The sequence below is a fragment of the Sphaeramia orbicularis genome, chromosome 13 (genome assembly GCF_902148855.1).
Source record: "Sphaeramia orbicularis chromosome 13, fSphaOr1.1, whole genome shotgun sequence".
In the NCBI taxonomy this organism is placed as follows: Eukaryota; Metazoa; Chordata; class Actinopteri; order Kurtiformes; family Apogonidae; genus Sphaeramia; species Sphaeramia orbicularis.
Genome location: NC_043969.1, coordinates 3,497,207 through 3,508,941, shown reverse-complemented (window position 1 = coordinate 3,508,941; position 11,735 = coordinate 3,497,207). Strand labels below are relative to the sequence as shown.

Below are 11,735 nucleotides of genomic sequence, written 5' to 3'. Positions count from 1 at the left end.
GTGATGTTCTAACAGTGATGTTCTAGTTTCTTAAATACATGTTCCTTTGACTTTAAATGGGTTTTTCTTGGGTTTTTTTAATATTTATTGTTTTTTTGTTTTTTCCTTTTTTTGCAATTACAGGTAAGGAACCAAATATGGTCAATTCATTAACCTTGATTTTCTACCTAATAACTGTTGAAAAATGTCCCCAAAGTCATGCAGTGTTGTTGGGTTCTCCAATAACACACTCAGGTGTAAATGTTGAATGTCAGAGTATTTCTGGGAGTGTTCTATAAAGGGTTCAGAGGTGAGTTCAACAGTTGTGACTTTAGTTTCCATCTGTTTCTTTTCATTCTTTTCCATTTCAATCTGTGTTTTTCTGTTCTGATGCGTGCGTTTATCTTTGTCATTCCATTCAGTTCAGACTAATCCTAATGAAACCAACTCATTGTGAAAACATTCTCATGGGTTTCATGTCTTACTTGAGCAGAAGGATGGGTTCTTGGTCAGTGTAAAAATATGACAGATGACATACTGGGCTGGTTGACAGTGACAAAGTCAGAGCCATAGACACAGAGAGTTGGGACCTGTTTGGATGTGAGCCCTACGTTGATCACATGGTTGATGTAAGCCTCAGTAGTTCCAAACAAACTGCACTGTCATGTTCTTCTGTGGGACAGACAGCAGTGAGTGTGTGATTGCAGGTAAATCTCCAAATAAAGCACACACTAGTCTGTTTCCAACCGCTGTGTCACTACTGTATGTATGTTTGTGTCCGTTGTGCTTTTGAGCAGTGGGGTTGAAACCACTGAAAGGACGGACTTTATTACTGTGAAGAGTTTTAGATTTAGTGGTAGGTTTATGGAATGAGCGCAGGACAAATCCAACTACTAACAGTCATCTCATGGAATTCTGAAATGTTCATAAATGACAAACAGAATCAAATCAGTGTCAGAGTGGACCCATATTTGGACCACAGGAAATGACAGGAATGATCACATGACCTCAGCTGACAAACTGAACCCGACACCAGCAGGTTGAACAGAACAAATCAAATCAAAGCCACTGAGAACCACATGTGGACTAACGGTACCTTAGCTTGGAAACTCCATCATCTGTGGTTCTAGTGGTTCAGTGTGAACAGCTGGACTAGTCAAACTAGTGAACTCTAGGACTACAGCTGGAAGTCAAACACAACAGTAGTTTCAGATGGAAATGTATCCAAACACTAACACAGAGCAAAGAGAACAGAATGAACAACAGAAATGTCACTAATACAGGACAGACACTGGATCATTTGAAAGATGAGAATATCTTCTTCACTTTCCGCTGGAGTTTCTAGATCAGCAGAAACACAAACAAATGTGTTGTGACTCAGAAGTAGGTCCATATTTGGTCCACCAGTTTGTGCACTGGGAGTCTGTGGAAGTTCACTCTGTTTTCTGGACCGCTGTGGAACAAGTGACAGTTTGTGCTTCAGGTATGAAAGTGGTCAGAGGTTCAACTTTCACCCACAAACCAGTGTTTCTGATCTGGAAGTTCAATGTTCAACTATTGGTTTGATAATAAAGCCATGAGGAACAGGATTTCACCATCCACTATATTAACCCTTTCATGCATGAATTATGAGAACCTTAGTCAAGAGTTTTTTGACCTGATTGTTTTTATTCCTCTTTAGGCGTGAAAAAAAAACAATGCGATTAAATTGTTTTTAATGAATGTATTTTTCACAGAGTTAGAAAAACCATGAAACAAAGAAACGTGTAAATCAGAAAGTGATGTACTGTGTGACAGTTGTAAAAGAAAACATTTTCAATGCAGCTAATCTGATGGGACTAGTTGTTTCTCACTTAATGGAGATAATATGCAAAAAAAATAAAACTGTTTTTCTTATCGTCTAATTGGAATTAGCAACTGATTTCCACTCCAACATGTTAGTGCAGATCAGGTTTATCCAAAACACAAAATGACAGGAATGGTCTGAATGTCAGTGTATTATTATGGGATGGTGCATTAGTGTCCACTGTGTTGGCTGAAATGGAACTAAAACAACAAAAGCTTTGAATATACAAGAGAACAGCTGGAGAACAACTGACCACTGGAGTGACCACTGGAGTGACCACTATACATGAAAGGGTTAAAATCCCAGCGTCTGACAGAGACAATTGTACAACTGACAAAGAAAAAACAGGAAAGAGGAGGAAAAAAGGCCGAAAAACTCCTCTGGTCTTCATTTGAACAAAGGGACTTGAATGGGAGCTGTCCTTTCACTACATGTCCACTAGGGGGAGCTGTAAGTCCAGAACAGGTCAACACTGTGGCTGTCAGTTCAGTTCAGTGTGTGGTGTTGTGCACTTCAATGAGGTTGTGAATGGTTCAACAGTGGCAGAATGGGTGAAGAGGAACCACCAAGAGAAAAACTGCTGATGTTTCCACTAATGTTTCCATTCTGCTCTTTGACTTTATTCATGTGACACAAATGAATGGGATGGAGATCAGGAACAAATCAAACCATGATGACTGGGTTTGTTCATTTCATTGAATCCACTAAAAGGACTTTTTCAAGGTCGAGTTTGGATTCCACTGATATTCCAATCATTAGTAGAATAATTACTCATTAAATCCCTCATTCCATTCAGATAAATATTGAGTTAGAAATGGCAGATGTGGTGAAATGCCCTGCAGGGAAATCTATTCTCTAATGAGGGATTCATTCTTATTTGGGTCTTGGTGATTTCTTTGTACACATTGTATAAATATCTTTGTGATGCTGGTGTTTTCAGACATTTTCTGTTTGTCTTCAGTCTGAAAACTACATGAAATGTTCAGACTTCATCCAGAATGTGATGAATGGATGCATATTTAGAAATGAAATGATGTCCATATGTTCTATGGTTTATATGTACATTTGATTTCCTTTCTTTTTCATTTTCATTGCTCATAGTGGACCAACTATTTCTGCTTCAAGGATCTAATTCAATATTTTGTGTGGCTCCTTTTTGCTTCATAAACTGGATCAATTGGTTTGAACTTCTCCTCAAATTCTGTGAGTAGTTGAGGTTGTGATTAATGCAGATGTATATAAATATGAAATGTGTGTCTATAAATGTCAATTGGAATGTAGAAGTGCAGATCTCATAAATGCTGTCTGATCTCAGTTCAAAAGTTCCTTTGAAAAACAGAATGTGAATCCAGTGAAATGAGCCCATTCATCTGTATGAGCTGTAGTTCCATGAGGCGGCCAGTAGAGGGCGGAGGGGGGTCACACCTGGAGACCAGGACCAGGTTCTGCTGATCTAGTCTGCTTCTGTTCACTCTGGTTCCTCGTTTTCCTTATTTATTTATTTTTTCCCCCAGATTTTATTCTTTTTTTTTTTTTTTTCGAACATGCAAAGAAAATCAGACCAAACAAAGCAAATGAAGACATAAACAAAATCCCATTTAAATGGACAGAATCTGTCTTCAGCACATACAAGTCTGAATATTGCATGGTGGAAAAGGAGTAGGAAGAAGTCTAAACTTATTTCATCCTACCCCTCTGTGCTTTTACACCTTTATCATTAACTTTATACAACAATCAGCCCATACTATTTCCCTCATTTTAGCATCGAACCACAACAATCCATAATGCAGTAAGTGAATGATCCCCAACAGTCTGTTCATGTCAGTGCAGTCGTACAAACAGACTCAACTAATCCAACATTCTCTTCAATAATTCCAGCAGATTTATCAGTACAACATCATTCCTAAACAAACAGGCCTCATTGTCATTATTAAATACCGGACCTCTCAACAATCAATTCTTTATTTTTTTTTTTTCAACTGAATTCTGTTTGATATTTGTTTAATCTCCACACACAGTTTGTTCCACACTTTTCCTCCACAGATGCTCATACACCAAACTTTGGAACCTAGTGCGTACTTTAGGAATCTGTAAATTGAATTTTCCCTTAAATCAGAGCCTCCCTCTCTTTCACTAAACATTTGTTGAATTTTGTCCGCTAGTAAATTGTTCTTGCTTTCTATATTATTGGAATAGTTTTGAATTCCACAAGGTCAATGAGTTGGACAGTTTTGGATAAAGGTAAAAATAGTGGATTTGTGTGTTCACCAAAACCAACATTGTGAAACGATTCTTCTTGCTCTTTTTTGCAGCAGAAAAAGTCTGTGTACTGAACTTGTATCTGTATTTCCCCATCCCTCCAAACAGTCACTTAAATAAGGTCAGATCAATGAATTCTACAGAATGTTCAGTGATTTCGGATCTAATCTTGTCATATCAGTACCTGGACTCTGGTATGTTTTGTCTGTCTTGTGTGTCATTTCCTGTTTTATTTGTTAATCCTCCTCTTGTGTCATGTCTGGTGTCTTTGCTTCCTCTCCCTGATTTTTTCCACCTGTGTCTCATTGTCTTCCCTCCCTCTTGTCTATTAAGCCCTGTGTTTTCCCCTGTCCTGTGCCAGTTCGTATTCCTTCCTTGTGTTGTGATTACCTACCAGCGTTTCCCTGAACCTGTTCGTCTGCCTGTCTGTTCGTCCTGACCCTGGTTTGTTCCTCGTTTTCTGAGCCTGCCTGATCCCCATTGGTACCTCTGCCTGCTTCTGCTACACTGGTTTTCGACTTTCTGCCTGGACTCACGGTTAGTGCTTTTGCTTTTCCCCCATGTACCTTTGCCTGTTTTTTGGATCTCCTGTGTATGACCTGGTCTGTCCCCTGACATTTCTCTGCTTGTTTTTAGTCGGGTTCCCCTCGTGTGCTCCCGACCCGGGCAGAGAGCTCCCCTTACTGGATTCGGACGTCGTGACGAATCACACTGTCTAACCTGTGAGGATTCTCTAAAGAAACCTTTTTGTGAACTTTTTTTTTTTGTCCGTGTTTAATAAACACTCATTAACTTTATTCCTGTCTGTTGGTTGTGCATTTGGGTCCAAGTCTTGTGTCTCTGGTTCTAACAAATCTCCCCTTTGCTCTGGCCAGGACTCAGATGCTTCTGGATCGTTTGTTTTCTACATGTTTTATGTGAGGTTTCCAGCAAATTTGATCATCAATTATCACTCCCACAAACTTGTTTTGATTCACCCTTTCTAGATCTACACCCTCTATTTTGGACCTTTACCTCATTACTGCTTTTACATTTACCAAAAATCAGGAATTTTGTTTGACACAGATTTATTCAACAACTTATTTTTGTCAAAGCATAATTTAGTTTTCTTTAGCTCAGAAGTGATTATGTCCAAAAGTTGCTGTAAATCCTCACCGGTTTCCCAGAATATTTGTGTCATCAGCATATAATATAAATTTCATTTGTTCAGACACTTTACATATATAATTAATATACATTAGAAACAGTTTAGGTTCCAATACTCACCCCTGGGGGACACCACACACAATACCAAACCCTCAGAACCTCAGTCTCCCATCATTACAAACTGTTTCCTGTTCTCCAAATAGCTTCCAACCCAATTCAGCACCACTCCCATGATTCCAGACTGTTCCAGTTTATTGATTAAAATGTCATGATTTACGGAATCAAATGCTTTTTTTAAAATCAATGAAAACTCCAACTGTGAATTTTTATTACCTCCGCCAAGGAGGTTATGTTTTTGCCAGGGTTTGTTTGTTTGTTTGTCTGTCTATTGTCTGTCCGTTAGTGTGCAACATAACTCAAAAAGTTATCGACAGATTTTGATGAAATTTTCAGGGTTTGTTGGAAATGGGATAAGGAAGAAATGATTAAATTTTGGTGGTGATCGGGGGTGGGGGGCCCACGGGGGGGCCCATTTCCAACCAACCCTGAAAATTTCATCAAAATCTGTCCATAACTTTTGAGTTATGTTGCACACTAACGGACAGACAAACAAACAAACCCTGGCAAAAACATAACCGCCTGGCGTGGGGGGGCCCACGGGGGGGCCACTGATCAGCCTTGGTGGAGGTCTGCACTTTCCGAGTGCTTTTCTAGTTGTCTGTGGAATGTGTGATTTCTTCAGTGAGTTCAGTTAATGCTAGTGATGTTGATCGGTTGGTTGTGAATCCATATTGACTGTCTGAAAGTCATTTGTATTTTTCTATGAATGGGTCTAATCTATCATTGAAGAGTTTTTTCCAGGATTTGGGGAGAATTGTGGGAGAAGAGAAATAGGCCTGAAGTTTGTGAAGTGGTGTCTGTGGCCGTTCTGGTCCAATGGTATGACTGGAACCATTTTCATTCCACTTGGAAATGTCCCAGTTTGGAATGAGAAATGACAGATGGAAGTGAAGGGTTTGGAAATGCCTAGAATGAGCCTTTTCACAACTATCATGTCCATATGTGCACAGGCAGGAGATGTTTTTTTTTTTTTTTTTTACATTTATTAACAGTTTCTTTCAGTTTATTTCTTTTTCATCAGTGGCTTTGAGAAACATTGAATTTGGATTTGATCTATTGATCTCCATTACTCTGATCTATTGATACTCCATTACTCTGATCTGTTGATACTCCATTACTCTGATCTGTTGCTGGAGCAGGAATTGTATCTGCCAAGTTTGGTCCAACATTAACAAAGAACTCAGTCCACATGTTCTCCACCAGGTCCCTATTACTGATATTGAAATTATTTTCAGTGAAAGAATTCGGGGTATTCTCTTTACTAGGAGCATTTCTAATAATACTGTTGAATCCATTCCATATGCCTTTAATATGATTTGTATTATTTTCAAGTATTTTTTTATAGTATTCCTTCTTACATATTCTCATTATATTAGTTATTTTTGTATTTCTTGTATTTATTTTCTGCCCTCTTAGTTCTATTTTATAAACTCTCTATATAGTGTATGTTTCCTTTACATGCATTTTTGAACCCCTTTGTGATCCATTGATTCTCCTTCTGTTTTCCTCTTCTACTATATTGTTTGATTGGACATGTTTATCATATAAAGCCTTAAATATTCTTAGAAAACTATCATAAGCCTTATCTACATGATTCTCTTTATAAATTGGTTCCCAGTCAAATGCTTGTAGATCGTTTTTTAATTTGTCCACAGATTCCTCTGTCCTGACGCGTCTATAGTCATATTTATTGTCTATTTGAGTGTTTCTGTGGTTGTTCTTATAGACAATACAGACTGGTAAGTGGTCACTGATGTCATTTATTAATAATCCACTCACTGTGATATTGTCGACAACATTTGTCCATATATTGTCCATTAATGTTGCACAGTGAGATGTGATCCTGCTGGGTCTGGGGATTTTTGGAAAACAAATTACAACTGTACAGTGTATTTAGAAATTCTTCTGTCATTGATTTGGGTTGAGCAAATTGATGTTAAAGTCACCGCAAAATAAACTAACTTTGGATTTGCTTTGACAGATATTCCTCCATCCATCTTAAATAAGTCAATATTAGAACTTGGTGCTCTGTATATGCAACTCAGAAGAACATTTTCTTTTTCTTCATAATATTTCTATAGTGACACATTCTAATACGTTATCCACCACTGTTGACATGTTTTCCAGTATCTTAAAATCCAGATTCCTGTCTACGAACAAAGCAAACACCACCCCCCACTCTAGTTTTGTCTGTTAATGTATAACCATCTCATAACCTTCAATTCCAAAATCCATACCCCTACTGCTGTTTAACCAGGTTTCTGACATAGCTATAATATTGAAAGGACGTTGAATTGACTTAAGAAGGTGTTTGATGTTATGAAAGTTTGCATAAAGGCTTCTGCTGTTCAAATGGATCATTGATAAACCATTGTCCATGTTGATGCTGCTGTTCAATTCTTCTTGGGTAGAATAGTTACAGCTTTCGTTAATGTCAGAGAAACAGTTGTTCTCTGGATCATGTCATTTTCAGTTTGATGTGAATGATGTTCAGTGGACTGGAAGTTTTGGAAACTGCAGTTCATCACCACTCTGTGATGTTTGTAGTGAATGATTGAGTCCAGTCTTTGTAGAAGTTGTTCCTGTTGCCATGAAGAACATGAGTGTCTGCAGACCTGCTTTATGATTGCATTTGTCTGTTACTTTGACGTGCTACTGCGTGGATGAAGAACTAGTTTGTCATGTCGAAGGTCGCCAATGTCTCCTTTTTGTCTTGTAGCTCACAGTTCCAGCATCATTTCTTTCCTTTCCTTTTCACCGCATCAGTAAAGGCCTCACTGATGTAATTTTTGTTCCCTTTAGTCTTTTTGTGCATTGAAGAATGGCAGCTCTGTCCTTATGTCTAAAAAATGTCCCTCCAATGGGCCTGGGTCTGTCCCCTCCAGGTTTGCCTGTACGTGGGCCCGTTCCATCTCTATTCCCTGGTGCATCTGAAGGTTTTCAGCTCAAACCTTTTCACCTTCTCTTCTGTCTCTGCCCAAGTTTCCCCAGGTGACTCCACCATTCCCTCAAAAACCAGCTTATTTGGCCTTGACTGCCCCTCAAGCTCTTCCATCTGGTGCTGTGACAGCTATCAGACTGTCACACACTCTGAAAAACATCTGACTGCAGTGAATTAGCACGTTCGATAGCTTAGAGTTTTCAGATTTGAACTGGTCCACTTCCTTTGTGTGTATTGGAGCTTGTTTGAACTCCGGAAGGTCCTTTCAGCCCCTCCAGCCTGGTGTTGTGGAGTCCATGATGATCTTCACAAACCCCTTCAAAGTTCTCCTGTTGTTGACTTAACAGTGCCTGTGAATAGTTCCTTTGTTGCTGTTGTTAGTAGCTCAGATACCTGGGACAGTCAAACATACTCTTCCATCCTCTCTAGCCTCTGCTTTTGACTTGGGTGACACACCAGGGCATTTATGTGGTTTTTTTTTTTGAACAGCAGCATGTTGAACACAGTACCTTTAAGCCTGTGGCTGGCTGCTGGTGTTGGATCCTGGCCTGGCGGCTAGCTACTGGTGGGATTTAGTTGGTTTAGTTCTTTTTTCTAGTACATTATTCATTTTGGATCAGATTTACAGTTTGTTTGGATGATTTTTTCTCATTTCTTGGTAATTTTCATGACATGAATTAAAATTCTAGTCGATAAATACACACCTGAATAAGGCAGGTCTATAAGTACGTCAAAGACTATGACTTCTGTGTGTGTGTGTGTGTGTGTGTGTGTGTGTAATCTTTCTTCTTTTATCTGTTCTTACTTCAACTAGAAGAGCTCTGTACACTTTTAGACTTTGAATTTCTATGTGTGAGTTTTGGAAACACAGACTTTCAGTAGTTGCTTCTGTTGACTGACACTTTTGTCAGATCTCCAAGAGTTGATTCCAATTCAGTTTTTAGTCCAACGGCCCAAAGGCTCTGATAGACTATTATTGGGATCAGTTGGCGTCCATCTGTCTGTCATGAGTCCATAAACAATTTTTACAGAATCTTGATATTTGTCGACCAAGTTTGTTCAAAGAATTAGGAAATACTGAGTTTTGAATTTTTAATGAATTTTCTTTTTTTTTTCTTTTTTTTTTTTTTAATTTCCTTTGGCTTATAATGAGACACATTTCAAAGTGCTATGATTTGAAAGTTGTTCAAATATATTGATATAATTAGTATTGGCAATACATAGGAAGACACATATGGGCTTTCATTCGGTGCCATGACCTTTGACCTGGAGTGAGTTTGAAAGTTCAAACCCAAAGTCATCTATGTCCAGATCTCTAGAACCTTCTTCTCCAAAACCGTCTGCCAGAATCAATTGAAATTTGTAGCAAAGGTTCCTTTGGGCAAGATCTACCACATTTGTTCAAAGAATTAGGAAATATTGATTTTTGAATTTTTTATGAATTTTTCAAATTTTTTAAAATCCCCTTTGGTTTCTAATGAGACACATTTCAAAGTGCTATAAGTTCAAACAGTTGAATATATTGATATAATTACTGTTGGTAATAGATAAGAAGACACATATGGGCTTTCATTTGGTGCCATGACCTTTGACCTTGAGTGACCTTGAAAGGTCAAACAAATGCCAGTTAATGTCTTTAAATATGCCGTTGGACTCCAGGAGCCTTGGTCCTATTTTGAAGTTCTGAATGAAAAAAACTGAAGGAAGAGAAAAAAGGCTGCTGTGTACGGACAATACATGCTGTAATATTTGAATGGGAAACAAACTGTTCTAAAGCATAGCAGTGTTGAGGGGGATTTAATTTACTGCAGGGCGGGGCTGTACAGAGGGGCGGAGTCCAACCTCATCCTTTAAAAGGAATGAATTTAGTCCCACTCAGTTGTTGTTGGGACAGCTCAGTGGGTGCAGGTCTGCAGCAGTCCCAGTGTCCAGTGTTTGTGCTTCTCTCAGTCGGCCCAGCAGAGTTGAGTTATGGTTAGTAAACACTTGAAAGATTGCCAATGCTGTTTAAGGTTTATTCTAAACCAGGGGTCGGCAACCTGCGGCTCTTCCTCTTCCTTGTAGTGGCTCCTCCCTTTACTGCGGTCAAGCCAGCCGCGATTCTCCTCTGTATGGTCAGTCCAGCCGCTAGCGTTTTTCTTGTGCGCTACTTATTCAACAATTCCGGTAGAGGAGCTGCATGGAGTGAAATGTGCCTTCCAGACAACAACAGTCAGGGGCTCATTTCTGCTCTAGTTAAAGACGAAGACAGTATACGGACGGAGGGTTCTTCCGTCCTTTGTTTATTACTCACATAATTCTGTCCATTTTCCGGGAGAATATGGAGCAGTCCAACTGGGAACTGCGGAGGCAGTGTGAGTTTGGAAGAGAATAATTTGTCATAAATAGCGATACTTTTCATAGAGCATGAATGAGTATAAGTACTGTGTACTTTTGGGGTAATCCTACAACAGATTCCATTCCAAGCTACAAAAGTGTTTGTTGTTCGTCTGAAATAGGCTTTAAGACTAAATTCAATGATGAATAAAATTATGATTCCAATAAGTACCTCATGAACTTTTTACAATTGGTATTAGTACTTCAAATACTATTAGCAAAAATACTATGAACTTCTTTTACTGTGTACTTTTGAAGTATCATACTCAAAAATCCCTTCCAAGCTCCAAGAATGTTTGTTTTTTCATGTGAATAGGCTTTAAGACTAAATTCCAATGATGAATACACTTTTTTTTTTCCAATGAGTACCTCGTGAATTTAGTATTTTTGGTATTAGTACTTCATATACTATTAGCACAAACACTATGAAATACTTTTACTGTGTACTTTTAGAGTAATCATACTCCAGAATCCATTCCACACTGCACTTCTGTTTGTTGTATTCAGTGGTTGGAACAGATAAAATGTAAAAAAGATTAAAACTTTTAAAAGTTTATAAGCTCTGTTATTTTTTGCGGCTCCAGACTATTTTTTTTGGCAGAAGAGGGAGGGGGCAAAATGGCTCTGACTGATAATAAAGGTTGCAGAGCCCTGTTCTAAACATTGCATACAAGTGTGTGGTGCATGGCTGGCTTATATTCACTCTCACAATTCCCTTTCGAATGTGCAAATTTAAACATAGGTCGCTGATATGGTCTCCAAATGCATTTTGGGTAAAGTCGTCATCAACAGCCGTCTACTGCTGTTATCATCAACCACTTTTCACCTGAGATGAAGCATAGGGCTGTATTTACAAGGCAAAAGGAGCTTTTGTGCACTCTAGAAGGAGGTGACTTGAAAAAGGAGAACAAACTCCAGCTATTTCTTCAAGTTAGAGAAACGTCCCAATACATTTGGCAGCATGACTAAACTCTGTTCAGATGGAGTCATCATACAAGACCCTAAAGTGATTTCCAAGACTTGTGAATTATTTTATAAAAACTTCTATAAGTCTAAATAGTCTATAAA

The 11,735-nt window shown here is 38.6% G+C and overlaps 1 protein-coding gene across 6 annotated transcripts in view; it reads left to right on the top strand.

The window, feature by feature from the left end:
* Nucleotides 1–8,401: 8,401 nt before the first annotated feature.
* LOC115431900 (NLR family CARD domain-containing protein 3-like) overlaps nucleotides 8,402–11,735 on the top strand; it is a 41,771-nt gene continuing 38,437 nt past the window's right edge. For all 6 annotated transcript variants that reach the window (XM_030152607.1, XM_030152605.1, XM_030152609.1 and 3 more), the window contains exon 1: nucleotides 8,402–8,408. The gene's annotated coding sequence lies outside the window, so the exon portion shown is untranslated. The remainder of the gene's footprint in view (nucleotides 8,409–11,735) is intronic.